Raw genomic sequence first — 27,743 nt, 5'->3', positions numbered from 1 at the left:
GACACCAAAAGGAAATTACAATACAAATTAGAGCGAGTTTAGGGTCACGTAGCTGTCAGCGTATAGTGGGTTTGAACCCCACAGTCAGCAGCCTTAAAAATGGTTTCTCATAGTTTCCTATTTTTTACCGGGCAAATCCATTTTAATGGATTTGAAATAGTACAGATCTTATGTGGAATACCTTGTAGAGAATAGAGGGGTTCACTGCGACGCCAGGGACCCACCCTCCAGCCCCCAGAAGTACGTTTACTATTATAACCTAATGTAATTTAGCATTCGCTATTCGGTTACATGAATGATGTTGATCCACGAAATATCACTGTAATATTTGTCACAAATGGAAGATAGTAATTTCTTTTACTCACATAAAGTCTTAAATCGAAGGTTGATTAAGAAATAATACAATATATTTTATTTTAGAGAATACATACTTTACTGCCTTACAACAACTATTTCTGCTACGTCGTAGCACTCCGTAAGTGTTTTGTTTGTCCAGCACTGTCGTCCAAAGAGAATGGGCTATCGTCTGTGATGTTGTCTTTGCTCACTGAAGTTTTTTGGTGTCGTTTTATTGATTTTTCTCATTCGATGTAATTTGATGGGCTGTCACTTCAAGTGCACTAACGGATTCATTAAACGATTTATTGGAATGCAAGACATATGGACAAAGATAACAAAAATCGCAGACATAGCACTCCCATTCATCGGTGCCAGCCCTGGACCTCAAGAAAGAAACATAAGATGGCGCAAGCAGCGGAATGTAACACCATGGACTTCTATTTACAGCCAGTAAATACGTATACGTATTTCTATTTTTTGCTAGTTATGACGGTATTTCTTAATCAACCTGGGATTTGAGACTTTATTTGAGTAAATCAGTGCCTTTCATTTGTGACAAATATTACAGTGATATTTCTGGATCAACATCATTCACATAACCGGCCATTCTTTATCGCTCATTCATGCAGTAGCATTTCCATTGGCTGAGATACAATTGGTTATGACGTCATTTCCACCAATCAAGTCAAATGCATTCTGTTACCAACCCGTGCATAATAAAAACACAACTAAATACAATCTGTAACTGAACAATGTACAATACAGAACAACAATAATTTTCTGTTACCTTAATGTAGAGGAGAATATAGCACGCTTGCAATCGACAGTTGTTGGTGGGCACATGTCACATCAAATGCATTGCGCTCTCAATCCTGAGACCCTTTCTACCCAGAACATATTATTAGTTTGACATCTGCTGCACGTAACAAACTGCTTTTCGCTACTGTCCAACACAGAATGCGCTTGTACCACTCCACGGAATTCTAGAGGCCTAATTGTATCACTAGTTCGTAAGTTCAGAAGTAGCACTGTCGCATTTAAGAATTTACCACTGTACCACTAGTTCGCAAGTTTAAAAGTAGCGCTGCTGCACCTAAGAGTTGGCAGCCATGTGCACTGCACAATCACGTCGTCGACCACGAGAAGTCAGCGAGAAAGAAACAAAGGGACAGTGCAATCATGCCTAGGTGTCTGTAAAATGCTGCGCTAACTGAACGTATGCCGCTCTTTCCTATTCCATCATCATCATAAGACTGTCTCCGTGCTATTTAAAACAAATTGCAAAAAAGAAAACTGTACAAATCTGCAGTTCTGGCTTTGTGTGTAAGGGGTGATATACTTCTAATTGGTGTTGCTTCGATACCCAGCTCCCATAGCAGGAAAGAAAAAGCATAGAAAAATGATGTGTAGTGAGACCCTGAGTACCAAGTTAATTATTGGGAAGAAACTTGATTGGGCATAGAGCTAATCAGTAAAACTTCCGTACCAGGTTTGTGAAGTATAGGTTATAGATCCAACATGGCGAAAGCTCTGGTGGTGGCTCCGACCACTGCCTTTGTAATGTACAGGCTGTACTGTAGAAAGTGCGCCAAGCCCATCAGCTGATCGATTAGGGCTGCTAAACGAATGTTATGAGTTATATTTGCGAATGTAATACACAGTGAGTGAGAGCATTCTTTGGATAATTGTTGCTGTTGAAAGACAGACCTTTAGTTTTAAGTATATTGCATGTGTCTTCTCTATATGTCTTTTCACGAGAGTTTAATCCTGATGTAAACATGGTATGTCAACATCTCCGCCAAAGAAAGAGTTGTGATTCGCTGAGCGTGTAGTACCGACCTCCACCCCGTCAACATTTGGTGTTATGACGTACAGGGCTGCGCATCGCATACGACGACAGTGCGAAGATATGATCTTCTGAATAAACGACTAAATCTGGATTTTTTTCACTTATTTTATTGAACACATTCACTTCTGAGTGGTTTTCCTCTTTTGTGCTTCACTACACGCGATATTCCTACCTCTTGCTCTATTTCTCTCACTATGAATACTCTCTGACTGCTGCTGCAAGATGTAACACCTTATCTCCACACTGTACAGCTTGGGACTTTCCCCCACTACGAGAAGTCTTCCTGTATTACACCACGCCTCGTGCCTTCATTTCTCGTTATTTAATCACTATTTTATATTTAAAAAAGCATATATATATATATATACATATATACACCGGTATATATGACAACCATATTTTAATTTGATTACGTACTCTTCCAAACTCTCTAAATGTAATAAACTAAAATTAATGCGACGTACTACTTTTCTTCGAGCTTGCATACAGTAGAGTGAGTGCGACTGTTGCTTCTCCAATCAACTACGTGTATGTCCACGTGCAAAGGCTAGGTGCTCCACCTATTTGTTTACATCAGGATTAAACTCTCGTGAAAAGTGGTACATATTTTTCACTTCAGCATTTACATAAACGGCTCTTATTGAGACAATGAGACCTCATAGTTTAGGTTAGGTATGTTGTTTTCACTTTGTGAGTAATGAAAATTCAAGGGACATAATGCTTCTCATCAGATTTATTCATTAAATTGTTATTGTTAAGCACGTTTTTGTGGAAATATAATGTGTTGCAAATTTAAATAAATTGTTACAATGCCAAGAAGTTATGTGCACCACGACATAAATCCAACTATACAAGTGACTATACACCATTATTCTCATTTTCGAATGAGGGCAAGAGACATAAATGGAAGACGAAAATCCTAACCGAAAATGTAACTATTAGGAGTTTCACTCATTTTTCCGAGCTGATAGTGAGTTCTACTTTTGACTTTCTTCTTATAGGTATAGATTTATAGCAGTGCTTTTTATTGTTGATACACAGCGAGTCTAAAAGTAGCCCAGATGATTAGTAACCAAATGAACCTATATTTGTGTTATTTCTGGAATTAGGTAATATTGAGAACGTGCAAAGTAAAAGCAAAATCCAATCTAAAATGTAGAACTAAATGCAATTTATAAAACCCAATCTTCTAATAAATGATTTTGGTATTATTATACATATGCTTTAAACAATTCAAATTAAACTATTGCTAGTAGACAGTATTTAGGTGTAACGAGCAATGCAACTTAATTCCTTGAAGGATACTGTCAGACATTTTTATTAATGCACAATAATTATGAATTGTTAGGTACATGGTGGAGTAAATCAATTGTTATGCATTGATCAATTTGATCACATTTTAAGTCTACTCCTGAAATTACCTACACCTAACTTACGAGATATGAAACAATTACAGGGGTTAATGATCTCATCTGTTATGTTAATATGGCATATGGGAATATTTCTTAACTATAAGGCACAGTCGTATTATATGCTTGCATTGCGCAGGTCGGATGGAGGAAACTGTTCACCTTTTTGTGTGATGTCATTGGAGTTACAGTACGGCCTGTACATCACGAAGGCATTGCTCCGATGAGCTCACAGGCTGGCCAATGCCTGCATTATATACAGCTACTGTCTGGCTCTATGGCTAAATGGTTAGCGTGCTGGCCTTTGGTCACAGGGGACCCAGGTTTGATTCTCGGCAGGGTCAGGAATTTTAACCACAATTGGTTAATTCCGCTGGCTCGGGGGCTGAGTATATGTGTCATCTTTATCATTTCATCCTCGTCACGACACGCAGGTTGCCTAGGGTCACCTACGGGCGTCATATCGAAAGACCTGCATCTGGCGACCCGAACTTGTCCTCGGACACTCCCAGCTCTTAAAAGCCATACGCCACTGTCGGCAGCCCTGAAAATGGTTTTCCGTGGTTTCTCATTTTCACACCAGGCAAATGCTGGGGCTGTACCTTAATTAAGGCCATGGCCGCTTCCTTCCCACTCCTAGCCCTTTCCTGTCCCACCGTCGCCATAAGACCTATCTGTGTCGGTGCGACGTAAAGCAACTAGCAAAAAAAAAAAAAAACTAAGCCATACGCCATTTCAATTTACAGTTACTGGATAACATGAGAGATTGGTTACAGCTTCAACATATTGATCTGGACAAGACCATTCGTTTGGATAGGTTAGGATATGGTCTGTAGAAAACCATAGGTCTGGCTAGTGACAAGGCCATTATAGAGGATGGTTGTCTAGTTGTACTTCCTCTTAAAACAACAGTCACCACCACCACCATCACCATCTAACAAGACCATTAGACGGGATTGGTTAGATCAGGCTAGTGACAAGACCATTGGGCTGGAGGCACGCAAATACGCTTCCAAATTGGGGCTGCAAAGCAGCCAGTAGGCTTCTAGCACCCCCTGGAGTCCAGCCAAAATGTGCGGTTATGGGCGCATGACATTACAATTTGAAACTGCACAGTTTTCCTTATTTTCAATGAAAGTGGCAGCCTTGTGGGAACACGTGATGCGAGTTCTGTCCGAGACAATAGACAACTTGTCCTCATAACATCTGACCAAAGTCAGCCAGTAGCAACATAGAAAATGGTTGCAAATATCAGATGTACACAGTCTCCATTTTAATTTCCTCTGTATTAGCGAAAATACTTCAAGGGACAGTTTGGTGGGTCTCTGGCAAGCATCGAGAAAAATCTCCCCACTTTGCTACTTCAGGTATTGTAAAATATTATTTTTCTGTGCTTCCAGCATCTGAACCTGGTATCGAAGTACCACCACCTTGAGTACTAGATAGGAGAGATCCTTTTTATGTTTGCCAGGGACCCACGACACCATCATCCACCACCCACTCAAGAAGTATTCTTGGTGATTTAGAAGGATTAAAAAGTGACCCAATGTTAATCTGCCAAATGCAATCATTTTCTGTATTTCTGTTGGCTGACTGATGAAAGCAATTTTCATATTGTCTATGATGGAGCTCACATTGTATGTGGCCACTCAGCTGCTACATATGGTGAAAAGGAAGCAGTGAAGTTTAAAATTGTTATGGTGTGTGGTAGATGTGATCGTTCTAACCTCCCTTTGCTTGCCTTGCAAATGTGGTCTGTCCAGATCAGTGGTCTAAGGCAGGGTCTTGAAATTCTAAAATATGTCCTTCTGTAGAAGGAAGAGATCTAGTAGCTCTAGATAGAAATACCATTTGCTGGAGCGGGGGTACTTAGTACCCACCACCTGCTATTTCTTCCTTTATTTCATTTAATATTTGAAATAAAAGGATGTGAAATTTATTTATTGTTACTAACAAGACACCGAGTGGTTTAGTTGGTCTGGTAATTGTCAATCTGAAGGTGGTACAGAGACATTCAAGCACAAGTGGGCACGAAGTCTGTATTTGACGTAACAAATTTCTTATTTTGTATTGGCAGCCATTTTCTTTACTTACAGTAGGCCTATTGTTGGCACATAGAGTAAAATTTAAAGTTTCATTGTTGACTGTTGCGAGGCAACTACAAATACCATGTGTATGCCAATCAACTCGGTGAAAGGGGACGACCATCAGGAGGGGTGTCAGTACTCGTCAAACCTCATCTAACCCCGTGTAAACAGCTGTTGAGAGTTGAAAACCTATTGATTTTACAAACAAAAATTTAAGTGATCATGGCAGTATACTTCAGCCCTGAACGCACTGCAGTAGACATTGTTGATACGCTTGGGAATGCGTTGAATGTGATAAATAAAGAAGAAAAGGTGTTAATTGCTGGTGACTTGAACTGTTCAGTAGATAAACACAGCTGGAAAACTGAAGGAGTTATGGATTTGTGCTGTTAAACAAGAAACAGGAATGGACATACGCAAGACCAAATGGTGGTAGCACAATAAATTTAATGCTTTCAAGGGTACTCAAAACATCGGGAACAACAAAGCTGATCCTCAAAGAAGGTGCCGTTGTAAGAAAGCACGTACCAGTGAGCGCAGACCATCATCACGAAGAAAGAAGCAGCAGCTGAACCAAGAGAAGGTAGTCAAAATCAGAAAGTGAAAGCAAAGACAAGCCAGATCGACCAGGTGAAGAAAATGATAGATGAAGGTGAAATAGATCCCTCAGCATGGTTGATAGCAAATTGCTATGAAAAAGCAGCCCCTGTAAGCCTGGGGACAACAAGGTCAAAACCTTGATTCGACAAACAATGTTATGAGGCAAGAAGAAGCACCTTAGAAAAACTGAACAGAGCAAGAGAAAGAAGGAACATGGAAAACCTGCAAGAGTACTGGCAGCAGAGAGCACAGTACAAAGAGCTCCTGAAGAGGAGAAAGATTCAGTACATGGATGAACAACAGAAAAGGATCATAGATGAAGCAAAATTGGACCCATACAAGACTCTACGACCGAAAATAAGCAAAATACATTCTATTATCGACATGGAAACATGGAAATCACATCTCAGCAAAACAATTGCTTCGAGAGACACGAGACAAACACTCAAGTATCCAGAACACAGAAAACCATCAGATATCATAACGGAAGATGAAATTGTTTAGGCCATCAACGAAGGAAGAAGCAATAGAACACCAGGACCAGATGGAGTCAGAAATGAGCATCTAAAAGAGACAGTGAGGGAAATGTTACTGGTGTGGAGTGCCTTACTAAACAAATGTCTTGAAAATGGAAGGGTCCCAACAGACTGGAGGAAGGCAACTATCCGAATGCTGTATAAGTGGAAAGGAGACTCAAATGACGAGTGCTTACAGAGGGATCGCGATGGAACAAACAGGTTTGAAACTCCTGAGGAGGGTCCTAATGAAGAGAGTGAGAAATAAATTGGATCCACCGTTACCAGCGGAGCAATTTGGGTTCAGACTGAAAAGACCTGCAACGATGGCACTGGAGAATTTACTGAATCACATTCGTCTTGCCCTAGAAATGCCAAGAAGTGAATTATTTGTGGCATTCATTGACTATTCCAGGGCATTTGATTGGGTAAACAGAAGGCTGCTTGTAGATAAGCTGGAGATGTTAATCGGAACATCTAATGTCACAACACACATATCAACCTGTTGGCTGAGAATTATATACAGATGGATGATGACACTGGGTCATCAGACTGGATGCCACAGACTGTAGTAGTTCTTCGAGGTGATCCACTCAGCCCTGTATTGTTTAACGCTTTCACCTCAGATGTAGTGTCAGATAAAAGAAAAGACCGACACAGTAATGTACTTGTATGCTGATGACATGGCAACAACGGCTAAAGTCAACAGAACTACAACGTGCGATGAACGTGCTAGCCGACTGGGCAAACAGGAATGAAATGAATATTAATGAGGAGAAGACTGAACTAGTCGTATTTAAGAAAGGAGGTAAACTAAATGAAGTAGAGCCAATATCGTGTAATAACGTCCGCCTTCACAGTGTTAGCAGTTTCAGATACCTAGGTGTAACCTTGCAGACCACATGCAGCAGTTTCAGGATCCATATAAAAGCTAGAATGATTGCAGCTCTGAAAGCGATGAATGACATTGAGAACATCACACAAATTGCAGTGGAGACAGCTATGGTCTTCTTTTGAGTAAAAGTGCTACCAGTGTTAACCTACGGGCTTGAGATCATAGGAGAATTTCTTAGTGTGTAGCAATTAGAAGATCTGGAAAAGATAAATTCAGGTACCTGAAGCGAGTCCTGAGTGTATCAAAGAATGTAAAATCTCTACTTGTATATGAGCTCGTGAGAGAGAGACTTTCCCGATTGAGGACCTGAGATGCAATGTTCTTTTATCAGGAGGCACAGCATATGATAAACTGATGCATAACCTAAGAGAAAAGAAGAGGGACATATAAGAAGACTTCTACTCAACGGAGGCCATGACGGATCGGAAAATGGATGGAAACGGGCTACCAACTGAGACATATAGTTATGAGATTGGCTGTTCACGAATTCCACTTCAAGATGTGTATTTCATGAGCCAAACATAAACTATGTGTGTAGGCTATGTGGCAAAGAATGTTAAAGATATATCCAGAAGTGTTCCTCGAGGTCCTGTTCGATTAGTGAGTTTATCAAGGACTAGTATTTATGCAGAGCTCATTAGTTGTCACGTTATTATATCTAGTTGTGATCGTTTATGCACATTGTGCACAATAAAATGATGATTATTATTAACTGGACAAAGTGCATAGTTGTGTGTCTACTCCAAGAGCATTCACAATGAGTGATTTGCACCTGACGGATGCTGAAATATTCTCCGAGCCAGCTAACTGGTTTGAATGTGATGACTGATATTACTGTAAGTGAAAATGGGACTGATTATATCAATTGCGTGAATGAAGATAAAAGTGATTGTTCCTCCTCGGAAAGTGAAGATACTTTTTCAGACAAGAATAACTGTTCTACAGACAGTGACGTTTCTAGGCTCAGGTATGTGACGAAAATTGTACAGAACCACCTTGAGTGACTAGACTGAAAGTAGAAAATTTGCAAATATTTGCATTTTAACAATAGACTAGTCAGCTGTTTATTTGTATTGAAAGTTTGACAGCTGATAACGTGATCAAGTTAAAATAAGCTCTCTCATTGTTGTAAGATCTCTTTAGTTGCTTGTAAGGAATGTTAAATGTTGACATTAAGTAACCCTCCCCCTGCCGTTAGTGCACAATGAAATAAAAAATAGTTTGGCATTCCTAGGGTTAAACTGTGTGGAGGAATCCTACTAAGTGGCATTTCTGTAAATGTTTATTATATGTTTAGAAACAAAAAAACTGGTTATGATACTCGGTTTTGTCACGGGAGTAGGTCTTGTCCAGGGGATATTACAGGCCTGCATGCTGTTTCATAGCATAACACACCGTTTACTTGCCATGCAAGTGTGGGTTCAGTGTTCTTTTTATTCAAGTTTGGTCCACTCTGATTGTGGAATGCTTGCTGTACTGTGAAGGTTAATGTGACTATGTTGGCAAGTCTACTTATGTCTTGTGACATCGGACAAGGGTATTAGCTTCCTCTGTGCATCCATGGCAGAGTGTTGGCCTCTGGGTCCCAAGATAATGGGTTTTAACCTGGTAGAGGTAGTCTCATTTTTGAAAGGTGGAAATGACTCCATTTTACACTTCATGCAGTATGATGCCAGCGTGTGAAATATCTCTGGTGACGCATTTTGTGTTAACAAAATTAACTAAAACTCTGCCATAGACGCCCAAGAGAGATTCGGTTTACTCTGCCATCTAGCAGGCCTAGAATAAAACAGATCATCAAAATTGGACACTAACTGAAGCCATACAATTATTATTATTATTATTATTATTATTATTATTATTATTATTGAAACCGACTTTCAACCTATTAGGTCGTGTTACGTACATTTAGTACGTATTGAAGAGATGTTAAGTACAGAACAAAAATGGCCAACCAGACACCAGTGGGATCCGAACCCACAACCTCCCGATTTCGCGTCGGTTGCTCTACCAATTGAGCTATGGTGGCCTAGGCCATCTTTGTTCTGTTGGAAAGGATCTAAGCTGCAGGTCTGGTACTACTACCATCTCACTGTAGAGTGCATTTAAGTTGCCCGTTGAGGGCCAAGTCAATGAATATTGAATTTTCACGACCGCATTGTAATCGAAACCGACTTTCAACCTATTAGGTCGTGTTACGTACATTTAGTACGTATTGAAGAGATGTTAAGTACAGAATGGTTGGCCATTTTTGTTCTGTACTTAACATCTCTTCAATACGTACTGTACTTAACATCTCTTCAATACGTACTAAATGTACGTAACATGACCTAATAGGTTGAAAGTCGCTTTCGATTACAATGCGGTCGTGAAAATTCAATATTCATTATTGTTATTATTTTTATTTTAAATATATTTCACTGAAGGCCCCCCATAGTTTCTAATATAGCTATAGGTAAATGAAGCTAATCTTATCTTGGATTGCATGTATAGGAGATGTGTTCATTATGAATGATAGGGACTCGCCAATCCACCCTAATGCAATGAAGCATGTGTCATTTTCCATGTGGCTACTGACACAATCATCGACTGAAACATATTGCTTGTGCTTATTGAAATTCACGCCATCGCATCTAGTCGATATCCTGGCAGGAGAACTTCCATTTGCCGAAGAGATGAGGCTACAGCTGTTACTGCCATCTAGACCTGGATATGAAGAACTGTTTCGGGATATGAAAAAGAAGAGGAATAGAGTTCTTTGCCACTGACACGATTTTTAAGGACTTGGCAAGAGGATCATACAAATTGGGACGTGGTCACAAGACTGGTTATGCACAGCTTTCATTATAAAATATGCATAAATAAGAAATACCATCAGTGCGTGTGTATCCTGTGTAATAGTGACATATGCCACATCTTGTAGTGCAAACAAAGAAAAACTTTCCTAGCGCAATTCTGTAAAGAGTGAATCTCTGAATTCTTAATAGAATGTAAACCAATTAAGGACAGAATCGCTAAGGTTTCTCTGCAGAGAAGTTTAATACTTTGTATCCATACACATTGTGTGGAATTAAATATTTATTATTAATAATAAATCCTAAGCAATGTTGGCCAATGGTTGACACGAAACAGAGCCATGAGGGCTCACTCTCATTGAGAGGCTTTCTGCTAAACAACCCTGACATGTTAGACCAGCATGTTGTGTGATTAGTCAGGATATGCAGACCAACGAAAAGCCCTAAAGAAAACTAGTGAATACCACTCGTCCAAACCATAGTTCTGGGGGTTGTATGGTTGGTAACATTTTGTTGAAGTAAAGTACGCTGCGGGTGCAGAGCTAAAAATAAAAATTAACTAAACACTTACATGCTGATACAACTGTTTGCTTTTAATATTATGAACACCAGCACTATTTTAACATGATTGCTTTGATAATTTATGATGAATACATGAAATAAAAGATAGTCATGCCGTGGTTAGATACATGTGCTGCAGGTGGAACATCGAGGTATTACTGTAATTTTGTAGGTCCTAGAGTGAACTAATGCCCATGTGAGCCCGACCATGTTGGATCTCTATTCTTTCTTGCGCTCACTGGGTATGGAAGCTGTACCTCACAAATTACAAAATAGTGTATTGTTATTTGAGCTTTGTGTGTTTGTAATTGTACCATGGACACCATCAAATTTCAAGTTAACAAGGACTTGTCCCCATAATTTGTTTCCAGGGATACTTTTTATAATAACTTGTTAGAGAATGCTTATTTATTGCCTGCCCTTAGTTGTTTACAGCAGATGTATACATTATTTTTCCAATCAGAAGGGTCATAGAATTTCTTTTGTGTGGTAGTTGAAATTTATTTTTCTGCCATTGGAGTAATAGGGTTGCAATTGTTCTCAGCATTGCATGAATATTACCTTGTTCTTAATTATTGTTGTAATTATGAACTTGTCAGATTTATTAATGTTTTTATCCTTTTGTGAATGATTAAAATTCTAAACTGCATCCTGTCTGTAGAAGGAATAAAACTATGTGGAGGAATTCTACCAAGAGGCATTTTTGTGCCACTTTAATCATAAATGTTAATTATACTGTCAGAAACATCAATACTGATAACGATACTGGGTGCTTACGTACAGGGCTTGGGGAGTGTTAAGTAATTTCAATGCTTTGTGGATGGCTATCATGAAATAGATTGTTTTTTGATTTGATAAGATACATTTAATTTTGGTGGAATTTTATTCAAATTTTTCTTTACGAAGGATTCACATGAACATTGCCCGAGAATGTGCTGTAGAATCCCACATAACTTCAAAAAAAATTTCTACCAGACTCGTGTAGCAGATAGACCTACCCTGCAGTTCAATCTTTTAAAAATGAGAGAAAAAAAAATTGGATTTGAAATATATCAACTAAACTAACATCGATGCTACTGTAGTCATTTTAAATACTACAGACTTGTCAACTAAACAAAATCAATAGGGAAGTGACTGAAGCAATCACTACCTAATTTGTTTGATTGGTAAATATCTATCTGTGAGTTTGTGTAGTCTTACCTCAACAAAGAACCCCATTTGGGTGGTAGAATACATCCACGTATCCTGTGTCCTTCGTAACGCGTCCAGGCGCTCTCAACTTGGGAGTGTGGGTTGGCAATCACTGTTCTCCTAGGGGATTCTGTCATTGCTTTCACTTGTGCCATTCTCCTCGCTTTCATTTTTCGTTTCTGACTTCACTTGGTAAGCTTTAGTTTTATTCTTACTCTGGTTATAGGTTTGCGAGCGTATGGAGACTTTAGCGCCCTTCGTGGTCCTTCCCTTTCTTTTGCGGTTACCTTTAATTTTTGGTGTCAGACCTCTCCCATTTTCCTTATGATCAGTTTCACGAGAGGTTGGTTGCCTACTTGTACTTCTCTTAATAATCACTACCACTACCTAAACAAAGATTGACCCAGATGGATATCTATAGAGCAGGGCTGGCCACAACGAGGCTCGCAAGCCGCATGCGGCTCTTGAGTCAGGCTCGTGCAGCTCTTGACACCAACCTTAGAGTAAAATTAAATGATATAATTAATGGAATGTAATGACATCTCGCGGCCGGCGGCAGTCAGTAGCTGCGATGTGCGGCCTAGTGTTTATTAGCGCTGTAGGTCAGTGGTGAGAGATGGAAGGTGAAGATAGTTCCGGGGCCTTCCATTAGATAGTGCTTTGAGCGGGAGAGTGTCAGTGAGTCAGTGTCGTGAGGTGAAGCCAGTCGCGTTCACGTACAGGCAGTAGCGAGTGCCGATACTTTTCTATGTGCAGTTGTGTGCTGTTTGAGTTCAGTTGTGGCCTGGTGTCCGAACAGTTGCGATCCTGTCTAAGAAGCATAAATATGAAGAGGAGAATCAAGCTTTTAATACCAACTGGGAGGAAAAATTCATTTTTGTAGAAAGAAATGGTACTGGTAAGCTAATATGTTTTTTGTGTCTAAACAACTTTGTCACAGTTCAAGGCCAGTAATCTAAAACGCCATCATGTCACTAACCACAGCAGTTTCAACAGAGTTTTTCCTGTTGGTTCTCAGTTAAGGAAAAGCAAACTGAAATCGCTAAAGGAAAAGCTTCATGGTCAGAGTAGGGTTATGTCAGTTTTTACCAAGGAAGCAGATTTGACAACCGAAGCTGGCTTCATCTTGGCTTTTTATATTGCAAAAGCAAAAAAGCCTTACACAGACGGGGAGTTTATTAAGAAGAACATGACACAAGTTATTTCTGTTTTAGAACCCGAAAATAAGAAACTACAGAAACTGATCAATGAAATACCCGCTGCTAGACACACAATAGAGAGGCGAGTTTCTGTTATTAGATGACAGAGATGTTGATTCCCTATGGGAATCAACATCTCTGTCATCTAATAGCCAAGCAGGCATCAATTTTTTATAATGAGACAAAGTCTCTTAGTGCATTGGCACTGCCGGTGGCTGCAGTTAGCCTACGCAGTGGCCTCCACGGTATGCACTAGCCAGCGTATTGGTAGGTGTGCTAGGTACCAGCTGATGAGCCCACCCTAGCACACGAGGGCGAAACGCTGGCAACCAAGAATGAGTTAGCTGGAAAAATTTATAATGTCCAATGACGGACCATTTATATTGGTATTATTTCTGTTATTAGTGCGGATATTTTAAATAATTTACAATAAAAGCTAAGCGAGTGCTCAGCATTAAGTCTGGCTCTGGACGAGTCTACTGATATCAAAGATAAACCACAACTAGCCATATTTTTGAGGTATTGAGGTATGTGTCAAAGGACTTGCAGGTGGTGGAAGAACTTTTGGACCTGGTTACTTTGAAGGATACTTCTGGTGGTTGTGACATTAAAGAAGACCTGGATGGTGTTTTACAGGAAAACTCAGTGCCTATCAGTAATATTATCAGCATTGCTACCAATGGTGCGCCATCTATGACTGGCACAAAACAAGTGCTTACCGTATTGGGCTTTTAAATACTGACACACCATTTCCTGATTTCCTACCTGTACATTGTATTATTCACAGAGAACATTTAGCAGCAAAATATTTTCAGTACCCACATATTATGCAGGTAGTTCTAAAAATTGTGAACTGTATTCACTCATGTGCCAAACAACACCTACAGTTCAAATCTTTTATAGAAGATATGAACAATGATGAGCTTCCTGATGATGTATCTTGGTACTGTTTAGTAAGATGGCTATCAGTAAGCAATGTTCTTGGCAGATTTTTTGAATTACTTCATCCAATCAAAAATTTATGGAAGAAAAAGGAAAATCATTCCCTGAACTTAATGACCCCCAGTGGTTGCTAGATTTGGCTTTTTTTACAGATATGGTCCAGCATTTAAAAACGCTAAAATTATCTTTACAAGGAAGAGAAAAACTTATTTCTGATTTGGCCCAGACTGTATTTAGCTTTCACAGCAAGATAAAGCCTTTTGGGAAAGATCTTCGGAGTAAAATATTTTCTCACTTCAAATGATTGAAGAAAATTACTGAAAGCCTTCCTGACGTTCAGGTGGAAACTGAAGATTACAGGAGTAAAATGTCTGGCCTTGCCGAAGAAATCAATGGCAGATTTAATGATTTGAGATCAATTAAACCTTCATTTCAATTCCTAGAAAATCCTTTTTCTGTTGATGTTGTTGGCGATGGCTGTCCTGTTTCCTCACCAATAACAAAGGATACAACAGCTGTAGAGTTGGAGCTACTAGAACTGCAAAAGGACAAACTTAAAGGACTCACAAAGTGGCGTTTCTACCATAGAATTTTGGAAGAATGTTCCAGAAGAAAAATACCCACTAACAAAACAGTGTGCCAAGAGACGTATCTCAATCTTTGGGACTACTTATGTGTGTGAATCACTGTACTCAACGTTTAAATTCATGAAATCTAAATATCGATCTGAACTAATCGATGAACATTTAAGTGAACTTGTGAGGACTGCACTTACCAATTATTAGCCAGATTTAAAAAAAAAAAAAACGAAGAGCAAAAATGAACACTCGAAAAATCAATTCTCAAAAGTAAAATCATGTTCCTTCATTTGTTATAAAATGAAAAACGTGTCTTCATTTTATAAACTCTTTTCTTAACATGCTCCCAATTTTGTCTCCTAAATTTGCGGCTCCCAGAATTAAGGTTTAGTGGCCACCCCTGCTATAGAGGCATCTTGTTGTTGGTGAAAAGTTTTGCCTAATTTTGTCATTTTCAGAAATTTATTTTGGTATATTTTTTTGCTATTTTCATTTTATTTTGTTAATAATTTAGCTAAGATTTTATTTCCACATTTTTCAGCAATAAATGTTGAACCAAAAGGTAGTTGTTAGCATATTTTTAGTAATACATTTTATTTTTACATATGTGCAGGAAACATGAGAGTTCAGCTTCTGTTGAAAACACATGTTATATAGGCCTATTATCAAAGCATGGATGTTTGAAAATAAACTATCCTGCCATTTTAACAATTAGGGCATTGCCTATGTACACAATTTACATATTGGTTTGAAAAAGACATTGATACCATGAGTTCCATATTACTGGAAGTGAGAGCTGTTCTATTGTGAGACATATTACAATACATTGAAAAATGATCTCTCACTATCAACGTTACTGACTGGGATCCATAAAGCTTTCACTTCAGCTTCAACAACATGCCCATATTCTGATTTTTCTGAAAAGAAGAATGACAAACTCGTCAATACTTTCGTCCAGCTCCATGGCTAAAGGGTTAGCATGCTGGCCTTTGGTCACGGGTCCCGGGTTCGATTCCCGGCAGGGTTGGGAATTTTAACCATCATTGGTTAATTTCGCTGGCGCGGGGACTGGGTGTGTGTGTTGTCTTCATCATCATTTCATCCTCATCACGATGCGCAGGTCGTCTATGGGCATCAAATCGAAAGACCTGCACCTGGCGAGCAGAACATGTCCTCTGATACTTCCGGCACTAAAAGCTGTATGCCATTTCATCAGTACCTTCAACTTCTCGATATGAACTACCAACTAGATTCCTAAACACTGTATATAGTTCTAAATATTCTTATATTGAAAGTTATCGTAGAATGGGAATTTGATTTAGATGAGAAAGACTTCCATCATTTTCTAAATTAACTTTCATTGTGCTGCTTGGATCACAGAGTGATTCACATAATTTTGCCATATTTCGCAATTTTGCTTAAAGATAAATAGTTTTATGTTTTGCACCAAATTATAGATGATTTTTCAGTAAATGGTGCAGAAGAGATTGCCAGTGCAACACACATTTTGCATAACAAGAAATTTGTCAAAGGAACCACAACATCCCTTGAATGTTTAACCGCCAGGTTGAGTGGCTCATGCGCTTGAGGCACTGGCCTTCTGATCTCAACTTGGAAGGTTTGATCCTGGCTCAGTCCGGTGGTATTTGAAGGTGCTCAGATACGTCAGCCTCATGTCAGTAGATTTAATGACACAAAAAGAACTCCTGCGGGACTAAACTCCGGCACCTCAGCGTCTGCGAAAATTGAAAAAAATAATTGATGGGATATATATTATTTATTGTTAATGTTTAACTATTTAGTTGGCTAATGGTCCATCGTGCATGATACTTCTTCAGCAGTCATGTGAACAGTTCTTGGTGGTGTCCATATGCTCCTCATTTAAGTTTTGTGGTGTGATGCCAATCCTGTTATTACCAGATAAGGATGAAATTAATAAATTATACACTGCTGAGCAATTGCATTAGGGATACAGTAGAACCCCTATTTAACATTTTGACAGGAACCTGATTCTTTTAACCTTAAGTGGGGGTTTACCTTGAATCGAGGTTTCGGTAGGAAGTACACCTTTTCCAGAGATCTTTGCCTATATTAACATAAATTGTTCCATCTTATATTATTTACACAATGACAGCAATAAACAAGGAGATATCCACCCTACACACTGTACTGTAGTTACGGTTTGTGCTTTATTTGACAAATTTTTGTTGATGAATGCAAAACTGCTTCAGTTTAAGGTTGTTCTTATAATGTTATATAGGATTTTCCATAAAAGTTGGGAAAGCTACCAAACTTGCACAAAAGCACATTAAAATCAGTATGAAATAGCAATCGGTTTGTTCAAACGTTTTTGCGGAAGTTTTCCAAGCAGCGGCTTACTCATTAACACTTATTTTCTAATTCCAGTGGTCTGAAAACACATATTCCGTTACATTTTTAAGAATTGTAATAGCATCAGTCCAGAGGATGTGGCAAATATTTCCATTTTTTATTTCAAACGGCATCACCTAACCTAGGTTTACCGCGCACGTATTATGAAAACATATTTCAAGCTCCCTGTAGAATAATGATAACATTTTCACTATAAATTTACATGAGAGCAGCCTTGCTGAAATTTATCAAGACGCGAAAGAACATAACCTAACCTCTGAAATTAGTTATGCACACCGCACACCACAACTGCTGGCATTGCACTTATTGCGAAGACATACTATCCCAATATTTGTTTACACGAGTCAGAGACTCGGAGTTGTCAGGAGACCTCAGGCTCGCTTAAGCTGTACACCGTACTTTCACATATTAAGCATAATATACGGCAGAATTAAGAGCACCACTTACAAAAAAGGATAGACATTTCCATATCATACTGAAGAAAATCAACGAATGCAAGACCGGACACTTATTCCAAAAAATTGTTTCCTATTTATTGTAACGGATCTTACATGAACTGCATATTTTAAGATGACATTCTACATGTACTATATATATTTTTAAAAGTGTTTATGTAACTGTACTTTTAATAATAGTCCATTTACACGATTTTCACATCATATTGAAGAAAATCAACGTACGCAAGACGAAAACTTATTCCAACAAAAATGTTTCCTATTTATTTATTATAATGGATTTTACATGAACTGTATATTTTAAGACAACATTTACATGTATCACATATAATTAAAAAAATGTGTTTATGTAATTGTACTTTTAATAACAGCCCATTTACATGATTTTAGGCCTAAAAGATTCACCCACACATTTTAGATTGTACATAGTCAAATTTACACTGAAGTATGCTCAATTAGAAGTAAGATATATCCTATCATTATGACTATTATTATGGACAAGGCAAATCAACTAATTTGATTTATGTGAAGGTAACGGTGTACAGCTGAGGGTGACTACATGTAAAGAGTTGAAACCGGTACTGTAGATACTTATATAAATAAATTTGTATTGATAAGGTGGAACCTTTCTCGTCTATAACTTATGATAACTGTCAATACAGAAAATGAAACTGATAAATCAAGATATGATTGACTTGCTCGCGCGTAGCAAGGAATCGATACGGAAGATGATCGATTGCCTTTAATATATAAATGCTGGAGTAGTCAAATATCACCGCCCTCTCAATCTCTATATACTGCCTGCTCTACGCAACGAGATTTGCGTTTACAGCGACATTGCAGATGGCAGCACTTACCGCACCAAGAACATACGTAAGTTGAATGAAAGTTCATCTGTAACCACCAATATAAAATGAGAAATAATCCTTAACATGCTACTAATTGAGAAGATAATGCACATACATAAACTAACATTTCACTTTTGAGCCTGATTTAAGATAAAGAAATGTAAAATATATAAAATATCTTAAATTACAGTAGGTAGGCCTATGTAGGGATCACCCCACGGTGGTGTTTCACAATTTCAGAATTTTTCTCGACAGTGACTTGGAGTGACACAAGTTTGGAGTGCCTTTTCAGCCCTTTTCTTACCGATATTTACTAGCAGTGGACGTACAAATTTTCTATCACAATTTCGCTGACCATTTGCTCGTGACCTGGAACATTACATTTCAGCAAAGCGCACTGTGAGAGGGATGGTATCACAGTTTTGTATTGTTTTCAAAACAGGACTTGATTCTTTAAAATACGGAAAAGCAGCTTCAACAAAGTCTTGCAAACACCTCACAAGTCCCACATAACATTGTTTAGGGTCTTGATTTCTAATGACCTGCATTAGCGCTGATGATGAGACGGGCGTGGATATGTTGCTTACGCACGTCATATCCTAGCCTTTCTTCAACCACGCATTAAATACCCACAAACCAAAGCTTGGGAGGCTGTTTTTAAATTTATGTCTACCATGGCATCTCACACACAGTTTTTCCAGAAGGACGGTGACGACATCGGGAAGAGCAATTTCGTCTTGGAGTTTGATTTGTTTGTCGTGAGGTTGATTGAACTATTCAGTCAGCAAGGTGTCACCGCAGGCACTAACATCTGCACTAGCAACATTCGCACTACGAGAAGGTATCATAAGCCCAGATTTCAGGATATGTTTTATAGCACATACTCAGTCCATGCGTCCGTCATGTCATTAGATCACTGCACTAAACAGAGCTTCGACTGCATCCCCAGAAAATCTTCTAGTGAGAACATAAAAGAACCCATTCTGTAACAGGTAAGTCGAACATTCCACTGTAAATTTCACAGTTAGCAAGAGAGCATCTGTCATCTCATTAGTTAGACCCTTCAGCTTTGCATGTTTTGATTCCAACTGAATTGTTTTAATGTACTCGATGAAGCCATTGTAGTCTTTTATCTGCTGGTGAATAGAAATGCATACAGTCTGGACAAGAAAATGTTCCACAGTTAACCGAAGAAGATAAGATGAAAAGCACTGAGAGTAAGGAACAAATATATGCGAGGCCATAAAGAAAAATTCCTGGCTTACACAGATAAAGGTTATTGAGCATATTAACTGTTTTCCTGCATTATCCAGTCATTACAGCAGAGCTAAAGGTCTGCACAGAAAGTACTTGGCATCCGATTTAACTATTTCAAGAAAATATGAATTTTACTGTGAGTTACTGACTTGCTCTGTATTTTGAGGAACATGTTGTATTTGTGTTAAATATGAGTGACAGAGAGAGAAACTTGTGAACTGCACAAGCTTGTTCCTTCATAGTTAGTCGTGATAGTGATTATAATTAAACTTAAACCTTCCTGTGTCTTTTCCAGAATATTCCGTGCCAACACTTCCCTTGCATGTCTTTTACGGTATATTCCACAATATAATTTATTGACTATTCCGCAGGCTAGCATAAGTTTACAGATACAGTAATTACGGTAGGTTGCAGGAAGGTATTAGATAGCAGAAATGACTAGATAAATAGTATCTTCCATCTCTTCATATATTCTTTCTGATTTCTTCCTCATCGGATGAGGTAGTAGGCATGTAGTCCTGTAATATTGTAGTGGGCATTATCTTGGTATCAGATAATGGACAACAATAATCCGTTCACTATGGTGGTCATAGTAACTGGCCCATTGCCGTGTTTTCTAATTCATTTTAACCCAACTCCCGCATTTCCCTTATTTGATGTTATGTTGACTGTAATTGCATGACCAATAATCCTGCTCTTCCTGCCAATGTCCACGAACCTACTACGCTGGCGTAGCAGGGGGAGAGGTGATACTCCCACGTGGTGCGTCCCAGGTGGCAGATTGGCTTGCCGGTGGACTTGAGGGTAATAAAATACCTCTCGCGGACCAAACACACTACCCCCTGCTGGCTAACTCATTCCTGGCTGCCAGCGTTTCGCCAAGACGCTGGCTAGTGCATACCGTGGAGGCCACTGCCTAGGCTACTTGGAACCACCGGCAGTGCCAATGCACTATGAGGGACTTTGTCTCTTTACCAAAAATTGATACCTGCTTGGCCATCAGATGATATAGATGTTGATTCCCAAGGGAATCTGAAAAAATTTACTCATTCGGGACAAATATTTCAGATTCCCTTGGGAATCAACATATATATCAACAGCTGTCTATAGTCACGGTCTAGCCCACACTGTAGCAACTTTGCACAGGGAGTTGGTTGCCATCCTACACAGGCACAGCTGGGAATACAGTATAATCATGATAAATTGAAGATCCAGCTACTTATACTTCAAAACAGTTATGAATTATTGCTGACCTACATCACAGTCAATTGCACTGTCAATATTTAAGAAGTTCATTCAATGGAACAAACTTTTTTAAATTTCAACTGTTAGTTTCTTCAGTCTGTCGAAACAACATAGGCCATCCAGAAATTAAGTTTCCCTATTTCTTTCCTGTAAACGTATTTAGCTGGGAAAAATGAGCATGTGCGACAGATCTATGACGTACGAATCATATACCGCCTGGACAAGTCCCTCCTGGTGTCAGTAGCCCAGCAGCAGTGGCTCGAAATGGCGGCTCATATTATTTTTTCTGCCACCTGCAAGGTTTGATCTGTGATAAGGTTTCGTAATGCACAAAACAGCGCGAATCTAAATTTGTTAGCTGTGTTACGTCTACAGGCCGAAGGTCACAAGCAAACAGATGGCGTGTCGCTGGAGTAGGCACTTTGCTGAAATTCATAAAAATGTCCGTGGTGAAGAGGGCCATGGGGGACCGTCCCTCATAAATGATGTGGAGCTGGTGCGGCAGCGAATTATGGAGAACTGTCGCTTCAGGATTATGGAACTCAGCAGCCATTTTCCACAGATATCGCGATCCTTGTTCTACGAAAATGTCACTAAGCACCTACTGTTCAAAAAAGTGTGTGGCAGGTAGGTGCAGAAACACCTGACACCCGACCACAAAGGGTAGAGAAGGGTCTACCTATTCAATACCATTAGCTTGTATAGTGTCTTAATATAATTGGAGCTAGTTTCGACCCCATATACACTGGGTCATCTTCAGCTACGATCCAGTAGGAAAAATGTACTATCACATACAAAACACAATAAATTAAATGATCTGGTATGTTTCAATATACAATCCAAATTTTAAAATATTGATGAAGTCCAAACAACACATCCAAAATTGAAATCAAATGACACTTCAAAACGGCTGTTGTTGGTTCCGAACTATGTCGTCGCACCTACAGCAACTAGTCTAAACTAGTCCCAAATTATATAAGACACTATACAAGCTAATGGTATTGAATAAGTGGGACCTTCTCTACCCTTTGATAATGATGACAATGACGAGTTCCTCGACATGATCGTCATGGGCAATGGGACGTGGGTTGCACACACTACCCTGGAAACCAAACAGCAGTCAATGTATTGCAGTGGATGTCTGGTCAGGCGAGAGTGAAACAGACTTTAGGTGCAGAATGTGGTGTTCTGGTACAGGAAGGGCATACATTCTGCTTATTGATTTCCTGCCCGTAGGTGAAACAGTGACTGCGGACCATTAGTGTGAAACACTATGGAAATTGCCATGGGCCATTCAAAACAAGAGGCGTAGAATGCTTAGTGCAGGTGTTGTGCTGATCCATGACAATGTTCTGCCCACATATGCCTCGGTGCTCAGCAACTGTTCTTCTGGAGTTTGGCTGGGAGGTGTTTGATCATCCACTGCACAATCCTGATCTTACTCCCAGTGATTTTCAGCTTTTCTTGCACCTCAAGAAATTCCTGTCCTCTGGTGAGCATGTTCACATGGATGAAGAGCTGAAGACAAATGTCACATGCTGGTTCCATTCCCAGGCAGCAGACTTCTACCGCAGCGGCATACAAAAGTTGATCCCACGATATGACAAGTGTCTTGATCCTAGTGGTGATTATGTCGAAAAGTAGCTCCAACATTGCTGTATCAGGTGCCAATAAAGTTTTTTTTTAAATAGGGGAATTTAATTTCTGGATTTTCCTTGTAATTTTGATTAATAAATTAATTATAAACTATCTGAAAAAGAAAACATGGTAACAGTATTATACTAGTTTCTTTTTCAAAATTAGTTTTGACAGACTGAAGAAAATAACAGTTTTAACTGAGTTGAAACTGAACGGCTTCAGATATTGAAAAAAAATTAACCGCATAAAATGTTATTAAATACTACTATATTTATAATACAGTGTATTACTTCCTGAATCTTTATTAAACTCGTGAAACGTAACACGATTCACTCTTATTTTCAGTTATGACACACAATGTTTTTGTTCCACATAAATGTGTTTCTTGTAAGACATTTTTACACATTGTTTGCGAAATCTAACCCTCTAAGCTGTTTAACCAGAATAAGACTTATTACCTTCTTGAAATGACCAAAGACAAAAGAAACTAAATATCACGTTTTGCAAGATCATTTGTTTTATTAATGGCCCTTTACATCAACTTGAAGGTTCACGATTTTTTCACTAATAGAAATTCTTAACAACTTGCTGAAAGAAATGTGCATTCTCATTTTCTAATGAAGGTGATACTTCAAAAGAAGCTGATAATTCTCTCAGATATTCAGGGTGCAGGAAGGACAAAACATTGTTTCATCTGATGACTTCATAGCACTTCTCACTCTGCATGTGATTTCTTCTTCTTTTATCGATTTTGGCCAGCTGTGGACCACGTAAATAACTCGACATGATTTAAATTTTCTTTGGCGCCAGTACTCCTTCATCCTCCTGCTTGCTGCTTCTTTCCTTTCAGCCGTCCATTGTTGTTTCATCTTGGTCGCTGTTTCTGGTTCTAGGAAACCCTTAAATGTGTGTAACTTTTTTCTGAAAGTAGTTCTATTGTGGATGTCTTGATGTGTGATGTTCATTTCCTGCAAATCCTTCTTCATGTTAACAAACCATTTTTCATAAGAGTTGCCTTTCCTATTGGGCTTATTGAAGTGGTTAAAGATTTTCTTAGCAAGCTGTCATCAGGCATTCTTGAAATATGTCCAAAAAATTTTACTCTTCGCTTTCGAATGGCATTTGAAATCCTACTGCAGGTTTTATATGTTTCTTTGTTACTGCATAATCGATGTGTGTCAGTGCATTTCTTTGGACTGAGGATTTTTCTTAAAATCTTTCTTTCCTTCTCAATTTCTTCAATGTCTTTCCTGGTTCTTAATCCCAGGCATTCTGAAGCATACAAGCACTCTGGTTGGGTTACTGCCTGATAGTGGTGTAGTTTTGTCTTAATAGAGATCGCTTTCTTGTTGTATTTGTTTTTTGTAAGGTGGAATGCAAGCTCCAGTTTTCTGGCTCTCTCGCGGTTTGCTTCTTTATCAAGCCCGTTAGGTTGTATTAACTCACCAAGGTATTTGAATTTAACAACTTTATTTATCATTGTTTGTTGTTACTATGTATCTTGGGGCTTCTTTAATGTTGGTCATGAAACGTGTCTTTTCAAATGATATCTGCAGGCCGGTTTTCATTGCTACCTCTTTTAAAGTGTTAACTTGTATTATTGCCGATTCAATATTTTCTGATAACAGTACAAGATCGTCAGCAAATGCTAAGCAGTTGATAGTGATGTTCTCTTTCTTGTATCCTATACTTATTTGGTCTTTTATGCCTTTTTCTGCAGGTTCTTTTTTCCCATTCTTTGATGGCCTTATCCAGGACACAATTGAACAGCAGTGGGGATAGGCAATATCCTTGCCTTACGCCTGTCTTGATTTCAAAAGGTTCAGATATCTTTCCCATAACCTTAACCTTTGAGTATGTGTTTGTTAAGGTCTCTGTTATTAGCTGTAACATCTTGTTATCTGTACCCATTTCTCTAAGGATGTTAAACAATGTGCTCTTATCAACTGAATCATATGCTTTTCGAAAGTCAACAAAAACTGCTACATACTTCTTGCCCCTGGCAACTCTGTCCTTCATTATTGTCTTGAGGTTCCAAATTTGTTCCACACATGATTGTCCCTTCCGAAAGCCTCCCTGGTATTCACCGATTTTGTGTTCAACTTGTTCTAATCTTGATAGCAGTGCTGTAGATAGTATCTTGTATGTCTCTTGAAGGAGTGAGATGTCTCTGTAATTGCCGACATCTGTTCTGTCTCCTTTCTTGTGTAGTGGGTATATTAAGGCTAATTTCCAATCATCGGGAATCTTTCAAGTGTTCCAGATTTCTTGCATTAACTGGCATGGGTTCTTGATCATTTGGGGGCTCACATGTTTCCATAGTTCGCTCGTTATTGATCTGCATGTGATTTAAGAATGAACTTGTTATTTTTAATATTTGCTTTACATCGCACAGACACAGCTAAGTCTGATGGCGAGGAAGCAGCCTTGGCCTTAATTAAGGTACAACTCCAGCATTTGCCTGGCGTGAAAATAGGGAGCCCACTATCTCCTGAATGCAAGCTGATAGCTACGTGACCCAAACCGCGCAGCTACTCGTTAATGAACTTGCAATAGTTGGCACAGTCTTACTTAGGTTTTTCAAGAATATGAGACCAATACTTCATTCGGTACACATCCGCTGTTCACATGCACTTCAACACCAAAATCACTGTTTATTCTAACACTGAAAGTTATTTTGGAGGCATTGGTTATGTCTTGTTTATACACTAAGCAGTAAGATACATTTTTAAATACTGACCAGTTTCTCAGATATTTTCTTTGATAAATTTTCTGAGAAATGAGAAAAATCTTTTGACACTATTTTCTTTGTTTGCCTGCCTTTCTTTTTAGGGTGAATGGTCGACTTCTCTTTTGGGGATATTTGTGTTTGGTTCGACTTGTACTACTTTGATATGAAGGCAAATTTGGAAACAATTTTGGAATTGCACGACCCATAAACAGAAAATCAATACATATTACACATAACTTCACACCCAACAGGAAGGAATTTGAAACTCAAAACTGCATGGATGCAAGAAAGAAGATAGGCCCAAAGTGAAAGGATGAGGAAGTTTTGGGAAGATAAGAGGGATAAGAAGAATAAGAAAACCAGTGCTAAGTAATGTTTCTATGTGCTTTTTAGAGGGCAAAACGCAATATATATGAAATAATCAGGAAAGAAAGAAATGCTTATGTAGCAAATTGTATAACATATGCGTTAACTTATGGGTAGATGTACAATAAAACTGAAGCGAGTATTATCAAGACAGGAAAAAGGAAATAATAATAATAATGTTATTTTGCTTTATGTCCCACTAACTGCTTTTACGGTTTTCGGAGACACTGAGGTGGCGGAATTTAGTCCCGCAGGAGTTCTTTTACATGGCAGTAAATCTACCGACACGAGACTGACTTATTTTAACACCTTCAAATACCAGCGGACTGAGCCAGGATCGAACCTCCCAAGTTGGGGTCAGAAGGCCAGTGCGTCAACAGTCTGGCCACTCAGCCCGGTTAAGATGTGAAATAATCATACAATCGATTAATATTTACAAGTATAGACGTGGTAAATTTGCACTAGTATCTTTTACAGGCAACAAGTGAATAAGACCTCTGGCTGGTGGATGTTCTCAGCTTAATAGATCAGAAGCTTTCAGATTTTACTAGGTATCAATTAGACATATAGAGCAGGGGTTTCCAATTTGTAAGGTTCGAGGGCCACATTGGAAACCATAGGTGGGCAGTATCGATTTCTGTGTGGTCACTTTGGGTGTCTACCAGCCAGCGTATTTTGGATTGTTGGGTTCCCTTGATGATGCAGAAGATTCTCGTGGTCAAGAGATAGTCGTCCGTTCATGCTATATGACTGTAGAATTTCATACATCTTTTCCGTGCAAGTGAGATGAATCGTTCAGTCAGTGAATGCAGTTCTTCTGAGCTTTTGTACATCCAGATACCATCTTGAATCTCGGGTCCAAATATTTTCCTCAGTACCTGTCGTTCTATTTTTTTGAGTCTTTGACGTTGGTCGTTAATGATGTCTCCATTGTGTAGAGTGCTTCTGTAAGAACGGCTGTGTGGTAGTGATAAAGTTTGGCTTTGGTGGAAAGCAATTTCTTGTTGTACATATTCCAGGTGATTGTGTAGGCTTTACACAATTTTGCTGTACATGTTTAGTTAGCTATTCTTTCTCCTACGTACTTGAAATGTTTAACTTGTGTGATGATGTATACTAGGTTGCAATTGATGGCAAGTTTGGGTTCTTGGAGTCTTATGTACTGTGTTTTTCGTAAAAGATTTGGAGTCCAGTCTTGATGGTGGTCTCATGAAGCTTTTCGATGGCATGACTGGCTTCCTTGGGTGTCCGGGTAATTATTACTAGGTCGTCAGTGAAAAGAAGGCACTGTATGTTGATTCGTTTATTTTTTGTTCCCATACTTATTTCAGGTATTTCGTTCTCATGTTTTGATGATCTTAACAAGTACTGGGTTGAACGGGTGTGGGGACAGTCCATCACCCTGTCTTATTCCAGTTGTAATTTGTAAAGGTTCGGAGGTTTCACCAATATATTTTACTTTAGAGAATGTATCTGTCAATGTCTATTCGATTAACATAGTTGTTTTGTTATCCACACTGTATTCACGAAGTATATTAAACAGGGTGGTGCGGTCAGTCGAGTCGTAGACTTCTTTGAAATTGGAAGTGACAACTGTGCGTTTCAACTGGCAGTGTTGCAGTATTGTCTTGAGGTTCCAGATCTGTTCCGCACATGATCGGCCTGGTCAGAGGCCTGCCTGGTAATCGCCGATCAAATGTTCTGTTTGTTGTTCCAGTTTGGTAAGCAGGGCATGTGAGATCACTTTGTAGGCAATTGGTAGAAGTGAAATACCTCAGTAATTGTTCGAATCCATCTTGTCCCCATTTTTGTGTATTGGGTGGATCAATGCATGTTTCCAATTTGCTGGTAT

At 38.9% G+C, this 27,743-nt stretch overlaps 1 protein-coding gene across 5 annotated transcripts in view; it reads left to right on the top strand.

The window, feature by feature from the left end:
* The window catches only part of LOC136857954 (uncharacterized), a 184,989-nt gene that overhangs the window by 2,593 nt on the left and 154,653 nt on the right, over positions 1–27,743 (top strand). The gene's annotated exons all lie outside the window — the stretch shown is intronic.

Source organism: Anabrus simplex, chromosome 1 (genome assembly GCF_040414725.1).
Source record: "Anabrus simplex isolate iqAnaSimp1 chromosome 1, ASM4041472v1, whole genome shotgun sequence".
In the NCBI taxonomy this organism is placed as follows: domain Eukaryota; kingdom Metazoa; phylum Arthropoda; class Insecta; order Orthoptera; family Tettigoniidae; genus Anabrus; species Anabrus simplex.
The sequence above is the reverse complement of the archived record's forward strand: the minus strand, read 5'-3'. Positions and strand labels throughout refer to the sequence as shown.